Genomic DNA, 23113 nt, shown 5'->3' with positions numbered 1-23113 from the left:
TAATTAAGCCCTGAGAGCAAACCCTTCCAGGAAGCATAAATAACAACTCAACAGTCACAGGATTCAACCAAGAAAAGGGAGGTGTATGACACTAGAGATGAGCAATGTTCTGATGATACAAGCCTTGTGACTTGTACAGAGGTTTAGGATTCATTCTAAGAGCCATTAAAGCATTTGAAGTTTGGGGATGACAAATTATTGTACTTTCTCTTCTAAGTAATATTAAATCTGATGTTTTCAACTACCATTAAAATGTGTTCTGTAGTTTACAGCAACCATATTTCATTTTACAGTGTTGATAAAATTAAAAATTAATTAACATCATTCGTATGGCATGTAAATTTCTCTTATTTCAAAGGTATCTGATGGCAGGAATTTCTTACAGAACACAGTGACATTTAGTTAGTAAAATCAGTTAACAAGAAGTAAAGATCAAAGAGTATACTTTTAATGAAAAATAAATGAAGTCTGGAAAATTTGTTTTTTAAATTCTTGTAGAAATCAAAATATATTAAAGTTGCAGGAAAGAACTGCCAAATAACGTTTTTAACCCAAAATACAGTAATCCCTTTTTGAGACAGCATAATACAAAGAATAGAGATAACTGAGATAATTAAGGAGGCATGGTTTGAAGAGGTGAGAACTTTTGCCTAGAGATAAATTTACTGGACAAATTAAAAATGGCTTTTATAAATGTTCATATTGCTACTCCTAAGAAGTCATATATCATAAATATTTTTTCTTTAATCATGCATGTCTTAACTAAAATATTCACTATGGAAACCTATTGGTTAATTTTACAAATATTTACTGACTTCCTCTCTGTGTAATGCACTATGTTAGGGGACTTTGAAGAGAAGCACAAAAAATAAACATAATTTTCTCCCTACCATAAAATATGCCATCTCAAAGAGGACAAAAATATATATATAAAATAGAAAATCATATAAAATAGAACAAGACAATTTTGAAACAGGCATAAAAAGGAATTAGAGGAAGATGACATTTCCTAGAGAATCATAAAAGGCATCATGGACAGGCATTTCAGACGAATCTTCATACATAAGCTGGGTACTTATAGATGGGCCGGAAGTGTTCAGAGTAATTTTGAATTAAATAATGGATGTTTTAGTGGGTGTTATGTCATGACTATAGGATTACTCATGTCTGATTCACCAGCTGCTAATCTCAGGAAACAATTCATATTTAGACTTGCCACAGGGAGTTACAATTGCCCTTATATATACCCTGATACACTGTATACATGAAGGTTAAATATCAGAAATCTATTTCTTGATATCAAAAAATTAGCGATATGGCAAAAGTCCAGGGAGGAAAAACAGAGACTTGCTGATTTTTAACGCACTTTTTTTTTTTTTTTCCCCTGAGAGTAACTAAGTGACAGGAAAGGAAACAAGGAGACAACACAGACCATGGGGTAGCCAGAGAAGTTTTGAGGTGTATTTAAAAAGAATTACAATTCCAATTTTGCCACTTAATGCCTGTGTAATCTTGCTTAAACCCCTCTGCCACCCTTACCTTTAGTTTTAACATTTGTAACTTGGAAATAATACATGCAGGTTTTTTCTAAGAAATGAGAAAATGTATGAAAGTATTTTTTTTAAGCTCTAGAATGGTGCTGTCCGACACAGTAGCCACTAGCCATATGTGGGAATTTAAGTTTAAATAAATTTAATTAAATAAAATTAAAAATTAAATTCCCTAGTCACACTAACCACATTTCAAGTACTAATAGCTAATGTGGCTGGTGGCTACTATATTGGACAACATGGACATAGAATATTTCTATCATCACAGAAAGTTTTATTCAACAGCACTGCTCTGGACAGCACTGATAACAAATATCAATTGCATCTTCTACTTGTCTTCATGGTCACAAAATAATGTGTTCTAGTTAATAAATGAATTCTTTTAGGTAGAAAAATCCTAGCAGTAGGACAGAGAAGGAAAAGTGGTAAAAATCTATCTTCATAAGAAAATATCTTTTTTTAAAAAATATTTATTTATTTTTGGCTGCATTGGGTCTTCGTTGTTGCATGGCTTTCTCTAGTTGCAGTGAGCAGGGGCTACTCTTCATTGCAGTGCATGGGCTTCTCATTGTGGAGGCTTCTCTTGTTGTGGAGCACAGGCTCTGGGCACGTGGGCTTCAGTAGCTGTGGCATGCGGGCTCAGTAGTTGTGGCTCGCGGGCTCTAGAGCGCAGGCTCAGTAGTTGTGGCACATAGGTTTAGTTGCTCTGCAGCATGTGGGATCTTCGTGGACCAGGGCTCAAACCCGTGTCCCTTGCATTGGCAGGCAGATTCTTAACCACTGCGCCACCAGGGAAGCCCAGAAAATATCTTATTAATAAACTGCTATCTATACAGTGCTATGTATTAAATTTCTCCAGCACCTCAATTATTTTTCTTGAGATTCCAAGAAGAAAATAATGCTATTTTATAGGCTCAGAAAATGCAATCAGGAGGAAAAATCATTCTGTAGTCATAAGGTAAAAGTTGAAACTGTATCACATTTTAGAAGAGGCTTCAAAAAACTGTAACTTATATTTTCAAAATTTTTAATGTATAGCACATTCAACACTAAAGTGCACAGCTCCTAAGTCTATAGCTTGATAAAATTTTACTTATGTACACACGTGTATAACCACTACACCTCCAGTCCCCAGAAGGCTCCCTTGTGGTCCTCCCATTCAATAAATCCTTCTCCACAAAGATAACCACTCTTCTGACTTCAATCACTAAGAGATTACTTTTGTTGGTTCTTGACCTTGTATAAGTGACACTATATAGTCTATATACTCTTTTTATGTCTTCTTTTTCAATGTTATGTCTGTGACATGAAGCCTTGCAAGTAGCAAAAGCTAATTCTTTTCCAAAAACAAGATAAAATTTGATACTAAGCACTCCTGTTCTAGTGAGGTGAGATCACCACTCAGAGAGGAAAGCCTACTTGGTTTTGATGCTTAGCAAAATGCCTTTCTATAGTTGTAATGGCATTAGCTATAAACATTATTAAGAACTTGCTTAAGAAAATATTTATTTTCCAGACTTTCTTTCCCCCCTTAAAGTGTAGAAGTTTCACTGTTCTTATCCTTTAAAAACTGCACTGAAAGCTTATTCTCCAAGTTGGCCACCATCTTTTCTGAATATGGTGATTCCCTGCAATTTCGAGCCTTCTGTGAATTTCTAGCTCCCTGAAGATGAGGTTTCTCTCCATAGAAATAGCACTTGGACATGGCAGTTTAGGCAAAGGGCAAAAGAGATCTTTCACAACCCTACATGTTTCAGATCCTCTTGTCTTTTATGTAAAAGCAGTTGTGAATAATATTGTTTTTCTAATCCTCAGATCTGTAGTCTTATTTAGTTAGTTACTTAGTTATTTTTATTTATTTTTTATTGAAGTATAGCTGATTTACAATGTTCTGTTAGTTTCATGTGTACAGGAAAGTGATTCAGTTATAAAATATTTATATTTAACTTTTTCAGATTCTTTTCCATTATAGGTTATTACAAGATACTAAATATAGTTCCCTGTGCTATACAGTAGGTCCTTGTGGTTTATCCATTTTATATATAGTAGTATATATAAGCTAATCCCAAACTCCTAATTTATCCCTCCCCCACACACTTTTCCCTTTGGCAACCATAAGTTTGTTTTCTATATCTTTGAGTCTACTTGTTTTGTAAATGAGTTCATTTATATCATTTTTTTCAGATCCCACATAAAAGTGGTATTGTATGATATTTGCTTTTCTCTGATTTAGTTCAACTAGCATGATAATCTCTAGGTCCATCCATGTTGTTGCAAATGGCATTATTTCATTCTTTTTTACAGCTGAGTAATATTCCATTGTGTGTGTGTGTGTGTGTGTGTGTGTATATCACATCTGCTTTATCCATTAACCTGTTGATGGACATTTAGGTTCCTTCCATGTCTTGGCTATTGTAAATAGTGCTAGTAAGAACACTGGGGTGCATATATCTTTTCAAATTAGAGTTTTCTCTGGATATATGCCCAGGAGTGGGACTGCAAGATTATACGGTAACTCTATTTTTAGTTTTTTAAGGAACCTCCATACTGTTCTCCATAGTGGCTGCACCAATTTACATTCCCATCAACAGTGTGGGAAGGTTCTCTTTTCTCCACAACCTCTCCAGCATTTATTATTTGTACATTTTTTGATGATGGCCATTCTGACTGGTGTGAAATGATACCTCATTGTAGTTTTGATTTGCATTTCTCTACTAATTAGTGATAGTGAGCATTTTTTCATGTTTCTGTTGGCCATCTGTATGTCTTTGGAGTAATGTCTCTTTAGGTTTTCTGTCCATTTTTTATTGGATTTTGTTTTATATTGAGCTGTATAAGCTGTTCACATATTTTGGAAATTAATCCCTTGTTGGTCACATTGTTTGTAAATATTTTCTCCTATTCTGTAGGTTGTCTTTTCATTTTGTTGATGGTTTCCTTTGCTGTGCAAAAGCTTATAAGTTTAATTAGGTTCCATTTGTTTATTTTTGCTTTTATTTCCATTACTCTAGGAGACAAATCCAAATAAATATTGCTGCAATTAATGTCAAAGAGTGTTCCACCTATGTTTTCCTCTAGGATTTTTATAGTATTTGGTTTTACATTTAGGTCTTTAATCCATTTAGAGTTTACATTTGTATATGGCTTTAGAGAATGTTCTAATTTAATTCTTTTATGTGTAGCTGTTCAGTTTTCTCAGCACTACTTACTGAAGAGACTGTCTTTTCTCCATTGTATATTCTTGCCTCCCTTATCATAGATTAATTGACCATAAGTGTGTGGGTTTATTTCTGGGCTTTCTATCCTGTTCCCTTGATCTATGTGTCCATTTTTGTGCCAGTACCATACTGTTTTGATGACTGTATTTTTGTAGTATAGTCTGAAGTCAGGCAGCCTGATTCCTCCATCTCCATTCTTCTTTCTCAAGATTGTTTTGGCTATTTGGGGTCTTTTGTCTTTCCATAGAAATTAAAATTTTTTGCTTCAGTTCTTTGAAAAATGCCATAGGTATCTTGATAGAGATTGCACTGAATCTGTAGATTGCCTTGGGCAGTATGGTCATTTTAACAATATTAATTCTTCCGATCCAATAACACTGTATATCTTTCCATCTGTTTGTGTTGTCTTCAATTTCTTTCATCAGTGTCTTATAGTTTTCGGTCTTTTGCCTCCTTAGGTAGGTTTATTCCTAGGTATTTTATTCTTTTTGATGCGATGGTAAATGAGATTGTTTCCTTAATTTCTTTTTCCAATATTTCATTTTTAGTGTATAGAAATGCAACAGATTTCTGTATATTAATTTTGTATCCTGTAACTTTACCAAATTCATTGATGAGCTCTAGTAGTTTTCTGGTGGCATTTTTAGGATATTCTATGTATAGTATCATGTCATCTGCAAACAGTGCTAGTTTTACTTCTTCCTTTCCAATTCAGATTCCCTGTATTTGTTTTTCTTCTCTGACTGCTGTGGCTAGGACTTCCAAAACTGTGTTGAATAAAAAGGGTGAGAGTAGGCATCCTTGTCTTGTTCCTGATCTTAGAGGGAATGCTTTCAGCTTTTCACCATTGTATATTATGTTAGTTGTGAGTTTGTCATATATGGCCTTTGTTATATTGCAGTATGCTGCCTCTGTGCCCATTTAATGGGGAGTCTTTATCATAAACAGATGTTGAATTTTATCAAAAGCTTTTCCTGCACCTATTGAGATGATCATATAATTTTTATTCTTCAATTTGTTCATGTGGTGTATCACATTGATTGATCTGCCGATACAGAAAAATCCTTGTATCCCTTGATGCACTTGATCATGGTGTATGATCCTTTTAATGTATTGTTGGATTCGGTTTGTGAGTATTTTGTTGAGGATTTTTTATCCATGTTCATCAGTGATACTGGCCTGTAATTTTTAAAAATCATATCAATCATCTTTTCTGACCCCAGAGCTATGAGACTAGAAAGAAACTACAAGAAAAAAACTTCAAAAAACACAAACATGTGGATGCTAAACAATACGCTACTAAACAACCAATCGATCACTGAAAATCAAAGAAGAAATCACAAAATACCTAGACACAAATGAAAACGAAAATGTGACAATCCAAAACCTATGAGGCGCAGCAAAAGCAGTTCTAAGAGGGAAGTTTATAGTAATACAAACTTACCTCAGGGAAAAAAAAAATCTCAATTAAACAACCTAACTGTACACCTAAAGCAACTAGAGAAAGAAGAGCAAACAAAATCCAAAGTTAGTAGAAGGAAAGAAATCATAAAGATCAGAGCAGAAATAAATGAAATAGAAACAAAGAAAATAATAGAAAAGATCAATGAAACAAAACACTGGTTCTTTGAAAAGATAAACAAAATTGATAAACCTTTAGTCAGACTCATCAAGAAAAAAAGGGAGAGGGCCCAAGCCAGTAAAATCAGAAATGAAAATGGAGAAGTTACAACCAATACTGCAGAAATACAAAGGATCATAAGAGCCTATTATGGGCACTGATACACCAATAAAATGGACAACTTTGAAGAAATGGACAAATTCTTAAAAAGGTACAATCCTCCATGAATGAAGCAGGAAGAAATAGAAAATATGAACAGACAAATTACCAGTACTGAAGTTGAATCAGTATTTAAAAACTCCCCACAATCAAAAGTCCAGGACCAGATGGGTTCACAGGTGAATTCTACCAAACATTTAGAGAAGAGTTAACACCTATCCTTCTGAAACTACTCCAAAAACCTGCAGAGGAAGGAACACTTCCAAACTCATTCTATGAGGCCACCATCACCCTGATACCAAAACCCAACACAGATATCACAAAAAAAGAAAATCACCAGCCAGTATCACCGATGAACATAGATGCAGTCCTACTTAAAGAATAAACAATCACGTAATTGTCCTTGGGAACACCCACCTATCTAAACATTAGATCTGGATAGCTTTGAGCTTTAACATTTTTCCTGTGTACAACAGTGTACACAAATAGAGTTACCACCTCTTAATAGGTACTAAGTCATCTGAAACTGTTTACATAATCATTATTTTGTAAAAAACTCTTTTCACCCTTGCTGCAGATCTATGAAATTGTGAGGTAAGAAACAGTTTCTTCATTTATAGATGGAGAAACAAAGCTCAGGGAGTTTATATAATCTCCCCCAATGAAGTCAATGACAGAGACTGGCTTCAACAGCATCTGACACCAAACCATGATTGCAAACGTCTATCCTTCTTTGTGATGTCCTAAGTGAGTATGGAAATCATTTTAAAGCAATATTACAGGTTCTGTGCATCGTTATATCTGGGTTTATATACAAAACTTTTTCCTCCGAACCCCAAATCAGACCTTTTAGAGAAGAGAGAATTTATTTAATTATAAAAGCTAAAGGCTAATGTTGGCAAAATGGAAATGATCTTATAAAGACTGTAAACAAAACATATGAAAATAGAAAGTTTAAAATTTTGTAGACCTCAAGTGATGTTTATACATTTTTATAATTTATGAGCTATATTGTTATAGAATGTGAAATTGTATTCTATAGTTATGTACTAATGTAGACTTTCAAGTTTATTTTTCATTATTCTAAAAAAAGCGTTCCCCTTATCATAGCAAAAATAAATAGCAAAGCCATAGAAATAAGGACTTTCTTTTTATCCACTGACTGTTTTTCTGTTGCATATTAGAGGGTAAAATTTAAGATTAACACATATAGGTATTATTACTATTAGCATAATAGTCAGACATATTCTAATCCAAAGGTGGGGAAATGGGTTAATCTATGTTGGGAAAGCAAAACTAATTAATGTAGAACATACAGAATCAGATGTTGCTGATAAGTTGACACAATTTAGGTATCTATTTCAGGAAAAAAATCCCTTAGAAATATTTTTAAAGATAAAGGCATAATAGGTTCTCTTTTGTCATGTCAGCTTCTCAGGGAATTTAAGAGCTATTTGATACACAATGTTGTATATGGTAACTATAAACATGTGAGATAATAGCTGAGCTATTGTCTTGGTCTCTAGGATTCACTTTATAGCAAACCCTGAGATCAAAATATATAAGCAGTTACATTTCGGTATTTAATACAAATATCTTTTCATCTCTTTCTATACTTTCAGCTGTTGTCTAAGGCTTTTCTTCTTTAACTAGCTTGTTTTAGATAGATTGAGGTCTCAAGAAACGATTAGATAAAACTGTTTCATAAATGTGCCATTTTATGTGGGGAGTGAAGTCTGAAAAAAACCACAGAGTTGTTAATGAAGTCCATCTTCCCTGCAAGATACTTCCAATAATCTCACTGAGCACCGAGTCAATGAATCTGATAGGGAAATATGTTTGAGTAATCTAAATAGTTGCCAAGATGTTTACACAGTAACTAAACTTTTTAGAAAATTCAGCAAATAATGAATGAAAAGTGAGTTCTCTCCTTTAACATTTCAAGAGGAGAAAAAAAGGGCCAGAGCAATGTTGTAAGGCAAAGAAACCTTTAAAGAAACCAGCTTTAGATAACTGCCATGTTAAATGACTGGATTTCCAGTTGTAGGTCTTGTTTGTCTGGCTTGCTTGACTGTGGACAGGATTTTTATTTCTAAGATTTAGAAAGGCAGATTTTCACAAAAACCATTCTTGTGACTTAATTGATGTCTCACAAGGAGTGTGTTCCAGCTCCAGAGGCTATAATGTATTTTCTGTTGGATCGAGCTAAAGCAGATGTTTATGAGGGAATTCTTCCATTCTATCCTCAGCTGCTAGGCTAGTTGGTTGGAGTTTGCTGCCAGTGAGCCAAAGGTCATGAGTTTGATACTTGAACAGATCACTTTGCTTCGCACAGAGAAAGCTCTGTAACAAAGACATAGATTACAGCCTTATTCTCGCCAGTGCCAACTGAGTTCCAAGTGTGAGGCTATTCCCATAAGAAGGACTGGGCTTTCTAAACACCTGATGGGTCCCCCAGCGAATAACACATAAATGCTCTTACACATAATATAATTTCTGCTAAAATGTAAAGACAACCAATCACAAAGAAAATGGGATTTGATCTTTTATAGTGATATCTGGAAAAATAATGTTATTAATGCAAATCAGCCTTGAAAAAAATAATGTCCAAAATTTTAACCATTACATGTAATTTTAAAGTTGTGTTTTTTATAAAGTGGACTAGATTTTTTTGGGGTGAAAATAAGTAAAATATTTCTGGTCTAAGTTAAAGTTAGAATGTTCAACAAAGAATCAATCAATAGTTTTAGAAGAATATTTTAAAATTATATCCATATGTGGTAAATTTTAGAAACATGTGACTTATTTATGTGACAAACTTTAAATACATTTATCCGTTGCCATCTTTGAAACTATTTCACTTAATTAAATCAGTATTTTGTCAGTTTTACATGGGAGAATTTTGTTTTTACCTCTTATTGTACATTTTTAATGTACAAGTATATAAAATAGAGAGAACTGAATAGTACCTAAAATTGGTGTTGATTACCCCTCCCACCATATAACTGGTAAGTAATCCAATTAATTTTATATCTTAAGTATCTCTGACTTTAGGGCATAATCCTTCACCTGAACTTCATAATGTTCTCTTGTTGGTCAGCTTGCTTCCAAAATCACAGTTATCTTTCCAGAATGATCTTTGTAGAACATAGTTTCATTATGTCATTTCCTAGCTCCCTGTTCTTTGTAGGGAAAGTGTGAGACTCCATGATCCATACCCTTTCAGGTTCTTCTTGTTCTCTATGACCCAATTATATGGAATTAATTGCAGTTTCCCAAATGCACATGCTTGCTAATGGTTCCATTCATTTACACACTGTCTGAAATTTCTGTTTGCTTTCAATAGTCATTCTCACCCCCTTTTCTCTTGTAAAACAAAATACAAACAACAACTGAATTTTTGGCTTCCTTCATATAGTACTCACATACTAGAAATTGAGCAGGGGTCACTAGGCCCCTCCACAGCTCCCAGGGATGAATCATGATTAGTCTAAGCCCATCATGCTGTTTCTCTCTTCCCCCTTCTCCTCGTGCCAGTGGTCACTTTCAGCATAAGCATGGGAACCTCTGAGCCAGAGGGACAGTCTTCTGAAGGCTCCCAGTAAAGCTTCCCTCACTCTTAAAGCAAGGAGACAAGACATGAATTTCCCTTTGTTTCTACTCTTGGTTCAAGTTTTGGGAGGATGTGATAACTCTGAATACTTCTAGGGGAAAAACTCAAGGACAAAAGCTAACTCTGAGAATGGAAGAGCAGAAAAGGAAAATAAACTTGGTTCCTTAATTATGTCCTCAAGCCACTGAATTAACCCTGGACTAACTCTACTTCCAATCTTGTTATAAGAGATGAAAATTTTCACATTATTTAAGCCACTTTTAGATAGGTCTTCTGTTCTTTGCTCGCAAAAGCATCCTAACTGATACAAATTTCCATAGCTCCCAAGACATATGCATTGCTAATACATACCTTACATTTGCTTATATTTATTTCCTCTGTGTAGTCTTCCTTTAATTCCCACCCCCTTAGAATTCACCTTCCCTTTTGTGCGATTAAGGTTTATACCTATAGTTTCTACATGTACTTATCAGATAGCATTGCAATACTTTGCTGAAAAATCCAAGACACTTCTTTGTGTGCTTAGCACACATTTGTTCTTGTCCCATGTATATGAACAAAGCATGAGAAAATTAGTAACTATCTGAATTAATCAATTTCTTTAGGCTCATATAGTTCCAGGACTGGTCTTCATACAAGTGATAAGCAAATTATTTTTGTTAATGAAGATACATGATGATTCTATGTGTAAGTAAGTGTTAGTTAACCATAAAACACCAAAGCCACAGGGAAAAAAAATCACATTTTAAGAGTTTTGATACCACTACATGATTTTGTTATAACATCTTACATTGGATAAAAAAAATCTTTGCCCTTCAAAGCTCTTTATATACATAATTACATTTTGTTCTTTACAATACCTTTAAATGTAGGGGACAGCAGTATTTTTATATACATCTTCCAGGTAAGAGTCCCTCAGTTATAGAGAGGCTAATTAATTTACCCAAAGGATTGAACTACCTAGAGCCTCTGAAATAGGGAAGAACAAATCTGACTCCATATTGGATCTCTTCCTTTCACTTTAAACTTTGTATTCTAATGCTTTTGCTACAGGTTAATCACTTAAGGGATGTTGCCTACAGCTTAAAGTATACATAATGGTCTATCTCTGGGAACCCTGCCTCTCATGTCTGAGCACTAAGCTAAAGTGCCTTTGATTGGCTTGCAGGAAACATCCTGACCAGGCTCACCTATGAATGATTGCAGGAAAGAAGAAATTAACACATCCCCTCGGACAAAGAAATATCTGCAACAACTTACCATCTTTTTTACTTTATCCCTCACCTCCCACCCCTTCTATAAAAGAAAGTAGCATTCAAACCTCCGCAAGATGGTTCTTTGGGACACTAATCCATCTTCTTGGCCTGCTGGCTTTGCAAATAAAGTCGCTATTCCTTGCCCCAGTAATTTGTCTCTCGATTTATTGGCCTGTTGTGCAGTAAGCAGTATGAGGGTGGACTCGGTAACACCTCCTTTTCCAAAGCCCCTTAGGCTTACATCCTTTTCTTAGGTCAGTTCTCTTTTTATCTCATTATGTCTGGGTACATGACAGATTGCTACCAATAGATGAGACCCACAGTTCTTACATAGTGCTGATCAATTTGTGGTCCTAGACTCCTGCATCCGAATCACCTGACATTCTTGTTAAAATTGCTAGTTCCTGTGCCTCATCCTACACCTTCTTATTCACACTGACTAGGCTTGTTTGAAGCTGAAGAAATGATGCTTTTGAGAGTGTATCAGGTGCTGGAGACATAAGTTTCAGAACCACAATTCTGTGGCTTCATTCTTATATTGTTTTACTTTTTCACAGTGGCTATCTCTTACTCTAATCCTTATTTATTTTCCCAGGCCATGACTTTTGTTAAAGTAAGACTGACACCAGTCCCTTTCACTAACTCTCCATCAGGACAGACTCTTTTCAAGGGATATATTCTCTGCAGTAATAGCTAAGCAGACAACATAAATACAAATGTTCTCTGAGAGGTTAAATTCACCAATCTGTACTGATATATGCAGGGTGAGATTGCTCTCCCACTGTCCACTTTCTATTTTGGCAGATGCTGTGGTGGTCACTATATCCCCACACATGGGTGCTGTATTGTGAGAATTTAATTTATGGAATTCAATTCTCCTTACTTGGTAATACGAGAAAAATTTCTTTACCATGTTGTGCTTAAACTTATTTGCTTGGTGCACAGGAAGTACTCAATTGTATTTATTTTTTCATAAGTGCATAAAAAGTTACCAAAGATTTAGCAACTCAAAACAACACAAGTGTATTTTCTCCATTTCTGTGAGCCTAGACTCCAGCATAGCTTAACTGGGTCCTCTACACAGAGCCTCAGAAGGTTGCAAAGAAGATGTGGCATATATATACAATGGAATATTACTCAGCCATAAAAAGAAATGAAATGGAGGTATTTGTAGTGAGGTGGATGGACCTAGAGTCTGTCATACAGAGTGAAGTAAGTCAGAAAGAGAAAAACAAATACCATAGGCTAACACATGTATATGGAATCTAAGGAAAAAAAAAAAAAAGGTCATGAAGAACCTAGTGGCAAGACGGGAATAAAGACACAGACCTACTAGAGAATGGACTTGAGGATATGGGGAGGGGGAAGGGTAAGATGTGACAAAGTGAGAGAGTGGCATGGACATATATACACTACCAAACATAAAATAGATAGTTAGTGGGAAGCAACTGCATAGCACAGGGAGATCAGCTCGGTGCTTTGTGACCACCTAGAGGTGTGGGATAGGGAGGGCAGGAGGGAGGGAGACGCAAGAGGGAAGAGATATGGTAACATATGTATATGTATAGCTGATTCACTTTGTTATACAGCAGAAACTAACACACCATTGTAAAGCAATTATACTCCAATAAAGATGTTAAAAAAAAAAAAAAGATGTCATCCAGGAACTGCCCTCAGCAAATAAAAGTTCCTCTCAAGTTCCAGCCACATAGGCCCACTCACAACATACAGCTTACTTCTTCAAGGCCAGAGGAATATTTTTATGACCTCTAAACCCTCTTTTAAAGGGCACACTTGATTAGGTCACACTCACCCAGGAGATCCCACTTTTGATTAACTGAAAGTCAACTGTTTAGGGACTTTAATTATATTTACAAAAGCCCTTCACCGTTATCATATAATGTAACCTAATTACAGAAGTGAAAAATCCATCATATTAATAAGCCCTGCCTGCACTTGCAAGGGCTGGGAATTATGCCAGGCATGTAGATCAGGAGGTAGAAATCTTGGAGACCATTTTAGAATCCTGGCTACCACAACAGTAAGTATTTGTTCATTCTGAATGTTTTTTTTTGCACTGGTTATGGTGTTTTATTAAAATACATGTAAATGTTAAAAAAATAAAAGAAGACAAAAAAATATGCAATGAAAACATGTCTAGCTATCACCACTGACTTCTGGTCTCCTTCCCTTTTTGTTGGCAATAATATTTTAAAAGATACTTAAATATGTTTCCAGAGTATTCTATGCACTTAGAGCTAATTTTCACACTGCTTTCTTTTTTCACTTAACAATCTCCAAGATATATCAATAACAGCACATAGGCATCTACCACATATATATATTTGTGTATATATTTATATATGTGTGTAATATTTCATTGTACAGATGAACCACAAATTATTTAACTAGTCTTGTACTGATAGAAATATATTTAATCTGTTATTATTATGCATATTTTGCTATTTATGACATTTTGCATGTGTTCATATATTATGGGATAAATTCCCAGAAGCAGAATTCAAATATTAACTGTTCTTAATGTTCTGAAAAATATTGCCAGTATTTTTTTCAAAGATGTTGTATCAACTGTATATGGTATCCTTATATTATTACCAATACTGCATTAGAAAATTTTTAGCATTCCCAATCTGATAAGTGAACAGTGACACTTCATTATTGCTATACTTTGTTTTCTTAATTAAGGGAATGGTTGAATATCACTTGATATATTATTTAAAAGCCATTGTATTTCTTTTTGATAAATTGCTTACTTACGCCCTTCACTAACTTTTATCCTATGGCACTTCTTGCCCTCTGGAACATAGTGGAATACTCAAGGAGGAGAACTTAACGCCAGTCAGAGAAGCAGAAAGTATACTCTTATAATGCCTTCAAAACATGAGTCGTGTCAGCTTTTGCATCATTAGGAAACCCCAGGATTGGTGCTTTTATCCCATGGGATGCCTGTTCTCTTCTCACTCCCTTCTATTTCACCCAAGCACAATCATGTCAGGTCGTTTTGTATCCAGGTCTCGTGAGTAGGTAGCTTTAAAAATGCTTATGCTGAAATAAATAATAGGCACAGACTCAAAAGATCTGCCTTTTAACTCCAGTTGTGATTATTTGCTATCCGTCCATGTATAAATCATTTAACCGAGCAGAAGCTCAGTGGTTGTGAGGCTTAAGTGATTTATATGTGAATAAAATAAGTTAAAGTACTTCATGAAAATAAGTCGTTTCACTGTTTGCCACGGGTTTACTATATGATGCCAGCAATGTTCTGAAAATTCTAATTTTAATCTACAAATGCAACACATGAGGTAGCACAAATAAACATACACAAATGTCAGTCTTCTTTGTTACTTTACTTAGAAGCATAAGCCATAACCAAAAAATAATGTTTTTGGAGTTTGAAGTCCACAATGCTATTAAAATGCAAGATTTTGAAGAATTTATTTTCTTAAGCTTATCTATAATTTCTATTTTAAAGATATCAAAATACATATATAAGCAGGAGATTAATTCAATGCAGTAAAGATAACTTACATATATTTCACAAGGCATATTCATCAACAAATTATGAATGGTTTTATTGTGGAAATTTAAGAATAAAAATAGAATTGTGTACTTGCAATTAACCTTAGGAATAGAAAAACAAATTTTGATGGAAAAGAAAACAGACATTAGGAAGAGGCAGGATGTTGAATGTGTGGATCTGAAGAAAAAAAACAGAAACTGGACCAAAAAATGAAGAGAGAAAAGTAAGTAAATGCTATGAAGCGAAGATATGCTTCATCTAATGTCTTTAAGATATCCTTGAATATGAACTAAGCTTCTGATTATGTTCATAATGTGAAAGAAGAGTTTGCACATTTCCAAAAGATTACTACCTTCCCAGAATATCAGAATAATAGATCACTGTTGGAATTAGGAGGCGTTTAAAAAGTTGACATAGTCATGATAAAGAAGGGAAGACTAACGAATGATTATTAATCCCCTTCAAGCACCTAAGGGCTTACTATCCTAAGAATGCTGAATATTCATCTTCCTAGAGAACTTTAACAGGAAAACAATATTTAATTAGAAGAAATACTTCTCTGTAGTTAAAAGAAAATAAAATAAACAATAATAATTTAAAAATCAAAAGAAAAAAGGTTAACAGTGGGTAAAATATTCATCAACTCACCATGTGCATTATCATTCACCTTTCGTGTGAGCAACATATAACCCCCAAATATCAACAGTTTGTGACCCCATTTATTTCCTGTTCATATTACGAAAGAACTACAGGTTGGCTGCAGTTCGTCTGGGCTTGGCTAACCTTGGCTTCACTTGATTGGGCTTGACTGTGTTTGACTATGCTTTGTTGGCATGAGTCTATGTGTTTCTTCTTTAGGAACCTAGGCTGAAGGAGTAGCCCCTATTTGGAATATGTTATAATGAAGGAGGATACGAACAAGATGAACTGCTTAAAGCATGCATTAAAATTTCTGCTTAAACATGACATCTATAAACATCTGCTTTCTACAACACTGGCCAAAGAAAATTACATGGTGACGTCCAAAATCAATGAGGCAGAAAAATATAGTGTATGTATTAGTTTTCTACGGCTTCTGTAACAAATTACCACAAACTGGGTGGCTTAAAATAACAGAAATCTATTCTCTCAAAATTCTGGATGCCAAAAGCCCAAAATCAACGTGACTGGGCTTAAAACAAGACATTGGCCATGTGGCGCTCCCTCTAGAGGCTCTGGGGGAGAATCTGTTCCTTGCCTCTTTTAGGTTTTGGTGGCTACCAGCATTACTGACTTGTAGCCATGTGATTCCAATCTTTGCTTCTGTCTTTACTTGACACCTCTTCTGTACGTATTTATCAACTCTCTCTCTACCTCCCTCTTACAAAGATATATATGACATTTAGGGACCACACAGACAACCCAGGATAATCTCTCCATCTCAAGATCCTTAATTCACATCTTCAAAGACCAATTTTTTCCCAAATAATATAAAAGTTCCAGAGAATCGGGGCTGATACCTTTGGAAACCATTATTCAGCCTACTACAGCTTACCTACAGAGAAGCATGGCAAGAAAGGAAGAAATGAATAACACTAAACAAATAAAACAATCTACCATATATGCCACATGTTAGGAAAAATTGTCAGCTTTAAGAATGAGTCAACACTGGTATAGGCAACTATTGTATATTGCCATATCCTTCACTTTAAAAACCTTTAACACAATGCAGAGAGCCATCCAGTTGCTTGGTTTAGAAATAGCCAGCTTAGAAGCTATGGACATTGGTACTTTGGTGTGATTTTCAGTTCCCTAATTAGAGAACTTTTGATTCACTTTCTGATTTTAATATAATTTGAATACAATTATAGCTACTAACATTCAAGGCCATATATTTTTAAAAACTTTGCAGTTTCATATATTTTCTTTTGAAAAATACGAATCATTTGTCTCCTTAAAATTAAGTGCTAGTAAGTGTTGGATGTTGCTAGGTCAGAAGTGAGACTGCTCAATGAAGTCTGGAAAAATGACTGCAGGCTTCAAGTAGGAGTCAGTTTGTGATCTAGGGCACCAGAAAGTTTTAAATTTGGGAATATATTTAATTTTTTAAAAATTTTATGGGAGAGCTTTAATTTACAATTAAATTGCTTTATCTCCTTTTTATCTTACCTAATATCCTCTAAGATTATAAAGGTTAGTTACTACTGCCTTCCTTTTTCAAATGAGGAAATTGATATATAGCAAGATAAAATAACTTTCTTAATATAATATTGGAAAATGGCTAGTATAGTCAGTCTTAGTTATCATGACTATTAGCCAAGTATTTATTAAATAATCTGAATGCTCATATAAAGAAAATAAAGTGGAAAATAGGAAAGAAATGCACACCTCAGAGTATTTACATAGATAGGATTTTTTTTTTTTAACAAATATAGAGGTTAGCAAATTAAAGGAAAGAAATGCATTTAAAATAGAAAATAAATTTTAATTAAGGATTAAGTTCAACACAATATCTAGGTCAAAAAAGTCAACCCAGTGAACTTGGAAGCATTATAGAGTATCAGAAGACTATCTGAAATGTCATTGTCTTGGCTGGTTTAACTGTTAACTAACGCTCTTTAGTTTTCCCCCAGCTCTGCAATTTTCTCACTGAAAAAAAAACTGTCAAAAGATTAATGTTAACATAATACATACCAACATTTTCTGTATTAGTCCTTGCAGTAGAGATGGATTACAGTGTATCTGGAGCCCAAGTTTCTACCTTAGTGTTTAATTCCCGTGCCGCTGGGAGAGGATGTTGTTGCTTGGCAATCATGTTCCACACAACTTGCAAATCTGCGTATCCCACCATCTGTCACTATGTGAACTCAGTAGAAAAATATGTACATACAACTTGTTCCATTTCACCTCCCAACCCCTGAACTATAGAAAATAACAAGTGTTATATATAACAATTGTGGTGAACCCATAGATATAGTGAAGAAGAGAACCATAAACTCAAGGGAGAGAAAAACCACACCTAATAATTCTGGATGCCTTTGCAGGTAGTGGTAGTGATAGTGAGATTAAAATTTAAAAATGAAAAATTTTAAAGATAAAGTCCAATGGATCACTTTTATATAAAAATATTTTCCCCAAATTAACAGCTCTGTAAAACCATGAACTCCTCAAAGGCAGGAATTTGACTTACTGTTATATGTATTCCTATTGCCTAGCATAATGGGATTAGTGAATAAAATAAAATATAAATAAACACGTTAGTGCTTTAACTGGATAAAATGAATTTCAATTCTAAATACAAAAATTGCATGTTATACATTCAATTTATAGTTGAACTAGAAAGATGTTCGTTTGCAATGTCCTGGGGAATTTCTCAGGTGTAATCTGCAACCAGCTCCGTATCTGGAGGATAGGGACAGACTGAAGAAAGAGGCAGACCACTCCAGATTGGTAGGTGGCAAGTTTAATAAGCAAGGGAACTGACGTAGGAAACTTGTCTTTGGCAGCTGCAAGACCACTAGATCTCTGAATCTTCCCACCAGAATCTTTTATTATCGTTTGATGTTTTATTGAAATATAGTTGATTTACAATATTATATTAGTTTCAGGTTTATAACATAGTGATTCAATATTTTTATGGGTTATACTGTACTCCTCTTAAAGCTATTATAAAATATTGGCTGTATTCCCTATGCTGTATAATATATCCTTGTAGCTTACTTATTTTATACATAGTAGTTTGTACCTCTTAGCCTCCTACCTCTATCTCCCACCTCCCTTCCCTCTCTCCACTGGTAACCACTAGTTTGTTCTCTGTATCTGTGAGTCTGTTTCTGTTTTGTTATATTCATTCATTTCATTTTTTAGACTCTACATGTAAGTTGTAACATACAGTATTTGCCTTTGTCTGACTTATTTCACTTAGCTTAATACCCTCCAGGTCCATACATGTTGTTTCAAATGGCAAAATTTCATTCTTTTTTATGGGTGAGTTATATGTATTGATATAATATACACATATATACTCCCACATCTTCTTTATCCTTTCATCTGTTGATGAAGAAAATATTTGCAAATGATATGACTGATGGGGGTTAATATCCAAAATACATAAACAACTCATACAACTAGATATCAAACAACCCACCCAGTTAAAAAATGAACAGAAGACCTCAATAGACATTTTTCCAAAGAAGACATACAGATGGCCAACAGGCATATGAAAAGTTGCTCAACATCGCTAATCATGAGAGAAATGCATTTAAAACCACAAAAGATATCACCTCACACCTGTCAGAATAGCTATCATCAAAAAGACCACAAATAACACATGTTGATGAGCATGTGGAGAAAAGGAAACCCTCCTACACTGTTGGTAGGAATGTAAATTGGTGCAGGCACTATGGAAAACATTATGGAGGTTCCTCAACAAAACTAAAAACAACTATGATATGATTCAACAATTCCACTCCTGGGTATATATCCAGAAAAAAAACGAAAAGATACATGCATACCAATGTTCATAACGTCATTATTTACAATAGCTAAGATACAGAAGCTACCAAAGTGTCCACCAACAGAATCTTAAAAGTTTATATAAAGGCCTTAATTGGGCTCAGGCCCATATACCGTCCAGATGGTCTCAACACCACGTTACTATCTCCCAGCTGTGTCCTTGGGCAGCTTTTAGTGCAGGAAAGGCAAGCAGAGTGCATATTCCCAGGAGTGATGGGCCTCCAATTGCCCAGGTCCAGCACATAGGTCAACCAGTGGTAATGTCCTTTGGATGACCTCCCCCACAAAAGATTAATCTTCCAGATTGTTTTGGTTTAAGATGTCTAATAAGAATTTCAAAATTAGTGAAATATTATAAATTAGTTTGTACAATTTTAAGGATGGTTTGATCCTACTTTATTAGCAAAACTGATCCTTAATATCATAATTCAAATAGAATTGAACTGACCATTTTATTCCAATATGGGTTAATATCAGCCAAAAAACTAGTTTAGCATACATTCACTGAAGTTTATGGTTGTTAATCTGAAAAGTGGCTTGGCATCATGAAAATAAACCTCAACCTGTATTTTGACAGTCTAAGTGAGAAAGAGGATTGAATTGAGATGGTGTTTCAGGCCAAAAACTCACAAATAAATCCACAATCGCTTTTGCATAGACTAGCCAGATATTTAATTATGTAGAAATGTTTACCCTGTTCTTGGTAGTAAAATCCTAGAAGCTAGGATTTTTCAGAAACTATAAAGTGGCTATTTTTAAAATAGCTTTTTAAATGTTAGATCAGTCTCATTCTTCACTGTGTTTTTGGAAATGGAGCCAAGAGACTATGTCTGCTATGAATATGATATATAGATTCCATTTAAAGTTAAATATTTCATATAAACGTAAGAATTTAGGGATGTCAGATCTGCAACACCACTGAGATTTTTTTAAATGATTAACAGTAAAATTAAAAGCCATTTCCTATATTATTTTGCAACACATAAAATGTCACAGTATCTTACACATATGTATCATGAATATATACCTATATATTCATATTTATATATTGTATTTATATATTATATTAATATAATATACATTTATATTTAATAAACAGATCTTTTAAATAATTGAATTTTAGGTTTGGAAATGATCTTTAAAGTCAATTTCTATTTAGTAGAGAAATTCCCTGAAAGAGGTCATATGATGTTTGCTGAATGGGGCAGGGACCTCACTTCTTCCACGGAATTTCATTTATTGTTGCTGTATTCATCAAATATTCTGTCCTCACATATAGTGGTTTCTCAGTAAATGTATAATTAGTTTATAAATTGAAACCCACCTAATTCTTAACTTTCACCTATTAATCCTAGTTCTGCCCCTGTAACTACATAAAATCAGTCTCATCCTCTGCTCCATAATACTTGAAAGTAGCTGTTTTGAGCTTCCAAGTCTTCACTTTTCCAGTGTAAACACATCAACAAATAACTTTTCCCAGGGCAAAAACTATTTCCCCAAAAATATTTATTACAGTCAGATTTCTATTTTCTTCAAATATAGAGCATACAACGAAACAGCCAAAGTGCAAATGAAACAATTGAAATATACTCTGGGGTTATATTTCTGTTCACGAAAGTCAAGATTTTATTTACTTTGTGACTCTCAGCAGACTGTTAAGTTTCACTGCTCTGTGGTTAAAATCATTTCTACTCTTGTAGTTGTTCTTGCTTTTGCTTGCATGTTTTGCTTTTATTTTTTATTTATTTTTTATTTTTTTACCAGTAAGCTAAGTTTTGCATACCCTGTATATTAAAATCAGGAATGATGAAAACATAGCATGCTACCATCAATACCCTCTACGAGCCCGAATGGAAGACACTGGCCATTAATTATAGCCCTTTATCTTGCGAGGTTCAGATGCCAGCTCAGAATTTTCCTCGTCTTTTGGTGTTGACTTATAATACTATACTCATTTGTCTTCACTTCTAATCTTGACTTCAGGATGTACATTTACATGTACAGTTAAGCCTTGAACAACATGGGGGTTAGGGGCGCCAACCCTCCTAGCACTTGAAAATCCGTTTAACTTTACATTAACCTTATGTTTCCATGATTCCTCATCTGCACATTCAACCAACTGCAGATCATGTAGTACATATTTAGTGAAAGAAATACACATACAAGTTGACCTGTACAGTTCAAACATGTTGTTCAAGGGTAAACTGTATTACATTTAACCATATTAGTCTGTACTGCTATGTTATTTGAGATGTTTTTGATTCCCAATTCTGCCCATTAACTTATAAGCTATTGTTCCTAACTCGGCTCACCCTCTGAAAATTTGATAAGGTTTTTTTTTTTTTTGGCCTTTTCCAGATTGTCCTAATCTGATATTGGTCTACTCTTCTATTGTTTTTAAAATACACATTTGGTAGACAATTAATTATCTTACATTCTTTGTACTAATAGATCTTATTGTGGGCCTATTAGTTGTTGGCCCTGTTTTCAAATACTCTTTCTTCCTAAACTTTTTTTTTCTGGAAATTGCTTCCTTCCCTTCCATGTGATCATAACTGTAGAGACAGGCATGTTAATTTTTTATAAAGAGGGAAATGGTGGCATTAGGAAATGATCATTTCTTTCATTTTTCTCGGGTAAGAATTTAGCCTATGTAAACTTATAGTCCTTAAAATAGTTGTGAGGATTCTAACTTTGACCTTACATCAGTTAGCTCAGTTTGTTCTATTCTTTATCTTTGAGGATTATTAATCTTAATTGAGGAGATAAGAACCAAAAAAAAATCTTTGTAACTGAAACCAATTTATATGGTCTCCATGATATTATAGAGGATTGAAAAGAAACTATTCAGGGTAATTATTAAATATAATTATGATGGATATTAATTCACTATTTATAGATTTAAAATATCCTAGACAGATGAATTTTAAATATTGCATATGATATGCAACCTGTTTTTATAATGAGAGTACATTTAGATGACAGTTTATGATGTATAATCTACAATTTATTTTAATATTGTATCTGTCTGATGCCAATCCTTGTAGGGTTATACTCTACTATTAATAACATTTTAAATAAAAAAATTCAAGATCTGTGTTCCTGTATGTGTATCCAGGAGATCTTGACAAAACTTATTTCACAATACAATTTTCACAAAAAATATTAAATAATCACAATCATAATTTGGAAGTCTTCCATACAGTGAGAAGAAACTCTGGGTCTCAAAATGATTTTTTTTCTATCCTCTTCCAGTGTACTGCAATGGCATTATTAGTTTATTCCTTCTATTATGATTTTTCAGTTTCCCATAAAAATGTAATAATCACTAAAATGGAAAAACACTATTCCATTATCTACTTCCTAACTCTGACTGTTCCAGCTTACTTTAATTCAAGGGATTCTCTTGCTTGCTCTATTTGTTCCTTTAATATTCATGGCTGGTAGGGCTCTGTTTGGCCCCTTTGACATTCCACAGGACTGATTTTTAAACTTTTTTTGTGCTAAACACCTGAGTGATAGAGAAAATTCACATTGGTGATAATGAATCATAAACCTATGGTGCACACGTCCTTTTAGAATAGGCCCTTTAAGAGGCATTCTGGAAATTCTTAGAAGCAAAATGCCTGAACAAAAGTTGGGAGTTGGAAGTACAATCATT

Source organism: Balaenoptera acutorostrata, chromosome 7 (assembly GCF_949987535.1).
Source record: "Balaenoptera acutorostrata chromosome 7, mBalAcu1.1, whole genome shotgun sequence".
NCBI classification, from domain to species: Eukaryota; Metazoa; Chordata; class Mammalia; order Artiodactyla; family Balaenopteridae; genus Balaenoptera; species Balaenoptera acutorostrata.
The sequence above is the reverse complement of the archived record's forward strand: the minus strand, read 5'-3'. Positions refer to the sequence as shown.